This window comes from Silurus aristotelis (assembly GCF_946808225.1).
Source record: "Silurus aristotelis genome assembly, chromosome: 13".
In the NCBI taxonomy this organism is placed as follows: Eukaryota; Metazoa; Chordata; class Actinopteri; order Siluriformes; family Siluridae; genus Silurus; species Silurus aristotelis.
In genome coordinates, this window is record NC_139586.1 from 12160932 (window position 1) to 12164354 (window position 3423).

The following is a 3423-nucleotide window of genomic DNA, read 5'->3' on the forward strand; positions in this document are numbered from 1 at the left end:
CAGCCAGGCGGGTGGAAAGCTGTGGCGCACATGGCAGGGGGGCGGAGCGGCATAACTTGGTTATGGTGGATTACCCTCTGTAAACATGAAGAAGACGCACTGTGGGCATGTCTCCATTTATTCAGGTCTGTGTGGCAGTAATGTTGAGTCGAGGCGAGAGCAAGACGAGTTTCTCAAAGTGGAAATATGCTCATTATTTCACTTTAGTTGAGTATAAAGACAAAAACTTTTAAGTCATATGTAAGCTGTGTCTTTCTGGTTCGAAGCTCGTATGTACTGCGATAAACAGCAACTCCAATCTGTTGAAGCTGCTCCAGGACCTCTATGTTAGAAGCTAGAAGCTAGAAGCTAACCCGGTGTTCTGTTCTACATTGTTGATAGTTTTCATACTTCAGCTGTGAAAGGAACATTTTTAAGAGCACAACACAACAGCAGAAGCCACTTTAGTTTTTGATTGTGAATATATTATTCAGCTTGTTTTGTTATTTATTTCAGAAATCCTTGTGATATATTTAGTTTGTGCTGGTCTGACTTAAACAAAATAGTGTTTAAATATTACTTTGTGTTTAAGTCAGTTTTGTGTTTGTAGACCATAACACATAAAAGGGCATTAATGGGAACATTAAAGAACGTTCTTTAAAAAAGTAATTAAAAAGTTACTTTTAACAGTAACGCATTACTTTTTGGTGTAAGTAATCAACAAAGCAACTGAGTTATTTTTTAAATGAAGTAACTGTAACTGTAACTAGTTACTATTTTTTAGTAACGAGCACAACACTGATAAATTAAGCCACAACGTGATTCCTGCCAATCTGCTCTCTGGTGTCTGTGTATTCGTCCCATTGCGCGAGCGAGGTGCTACAAGAGTTACCTCAAAAAATTTACCTTGAAGTGTACCTATAATCTAAGTTCCCTTACAGGAACTCGCTTTGGGAAAACACTTACGCTTATGCTCTGAATCACATGTGAAATATGGCCACGGGCAAAGTGCTATGTTACCGGCAGGGTGACATCACGACCAGGAAGCTACAAAATGCGCATGCAGTGGAGCCGACACTAGCTTCTGTTTGTTCAAGTTTTTGTGTGTGAATCTGTGCAGGCATAAGCTTTAAAGCAAGCAGTATTTCCGACTGTGTGTTCCTCCCTGCCCCCGCTTAATTTCGGGGTCGATGTGTCATTTGCTTAGAAGAGGAGCATGCTCAGTCAGCTCTCTCGAGAGTCAATTGCTCGCATTGTAGCCTTATGGCTATGAGCACTCTCCGCTCGCAAGCTTTCTCCCACCTTACCTGCTGGGTCTAGCACTTGCTCACTGTGAGAAGCACTCCCTTTGCCGGTTTCTTCCCCCGGTGTGAGCAGCACGACGCTCTTCTTCCTCCAAGGAGAGAGAGATTATGTTAGCAAGCGAGCCCATGGACTCCTCCCGGCCTGTGCTGTATAAGGAGCTCCTGATAATAGTGAGGCGGGCCGTGTTCAAGCTCGAGTTAACTTGGCCAGACAAGAAGCAGAAGCAGCGCACACCCAGCAAGCTGTATGAGCGCTTCCTATGCCCTGCGTCACAGACGTAGGGATAGCCCATATGCAGCTTGCCTCTTCACCCCACAAACCCTGCTGTATGTGCATGTTGTGGAAATTAAGGAATGCGGCTATGGGGCGATGCCACGGGTGGAAGAGACGCCATTGCGAGCCACTTCGGTTCTAGTGGGCAAGGCTTACGCGGCAGCAGGTCAGGCGTCAGGTTGCCTCCACACGATGGGTGTGTTGCAGGCATACCAGGCTGACCTGCTGTGGGAGATGAACGAGGGATTCAGATCTGGGGCTGACGATATTAATGTCACGTTGTCAACCTAGCCCTTAGGGCCAGCAAGGGAACGGCTAAGGCCGTAGGACAGTCCATGTCAGCCTTAGCGGCCACAGAAAGGCATCTTTCTGCAGCTTTTTCTTGTTGAACGCCCCAATGGCCCTTTCTGGCTTGTTCGGCGATGCCATAGGTGCGGTCGTCGACAAGTTTTTCCTCATCACTCCCAAGGAGCCGCTTAGTGATGTTTAGGGTCTTCTTCTCCAGGCCCTTCCTCTCAGGCCCTTAAGGTCTTCCTCTCCAGAAAGCAGGCCGTGGCACACAGGCCCTGACAATTAGAGAGCCTCAACCTTAGGAAGGCAGTGTACCCCTCATTACATGGTGCCCATCCCTCCTCTGGAGGTCACCAGGAGGTCAGGCTGTTAACCATGCAACAGGATGTGCTGCAGGGCACAGTGCCCGGTCTTGTAGTGGATGAAGGAGACCTACTGCCTCAGAAGGCTCCAATGGCTGCAGGGCACTGCTCCAGCCAATCTGGACGGGCCAGAGACCAGTTCACTTAAGTGACTTCCTGGCAGTCTGACTGCCAGACGTGTCTAAGTAGGTCCTGTGCACGTTAGAGAAGGGTTTTTGATTCAGTTTGGGTCCTCTCCTCCCTGTTTTAATGGGGTGTATCCGACTCTGGTGGGTCCCACGCAGGCTCTGGTCCTGAAACAGGAAGTAAGCACTCTCCTGAGAAAGAAGGCTATAGAAATGGTCCCTCCTTTACTCAGAGAGTCCAGCTTCTACAGCCAGTACTTCAGGGTTCTGAAAAAGGATAGCGGTTGCATCCAATTCTAGATCTACATTCCTTGAACCACTCAATTATAAGGCTCAGGTTCAGGATGATCACTCCTAATCATGTCTCAGATAAGGTCCCTGAAGTTTGCTCTTAGGGGCGAACCAATATTGGGTCCTCCCATTCGGCTTGGTGCTCTCACCCCACACCTTCACAAAATGCACGGATGTGGCTTTGACCCCACCCAGGCTTCGGTGCATCCGCAGTCTGAACAATATCGACGATTGGTTGATATTAGCTCGATCAGAGATTTTGGCAGCCCGGCATCGAGATGTCGTTCTCATCTGTATGAAGGAACTCGGGTTAAGACTAGACACCAAAAAGACTGTGCTTTCTCCAGTACAGAGAAGCACCTTCTTAGGAATGGTGGGGGACTCGACCGTTATGCAGGGACAACTGTCCCCCGCTTGGATTAAAGTTATCCTCATGACAGTCAAGAGAGTGAGGTCACTCACTGTGAAGCAGTTCCAGAGGCTGTTGATTCCACTCGGTCTCCTGCTCATGAGACCCCTCCCATAGTGGCTCAGAGACAAAGGGTTCTCCCCAAAGGGCAATCCACTCCTTACTATGAAGGTCTTACTAGGAAGGCGAGCCCTCCGAGCCTTAGATATGTGGAAAGAACCTGCGTTCCTGTCTCAGGGCCCTGTCCTGGGAGCTCCTTGTTGTCGCGTAATGCTAACAATGGATGCATCCCTCACAGGGAGCGCCCAAGGTCAGTGGAACAAGCTCCAGTTTACATAAACTGCCTGGAGATTCTTGTCGTGTTTTTGGCTCTAAAACACTTCCCAGA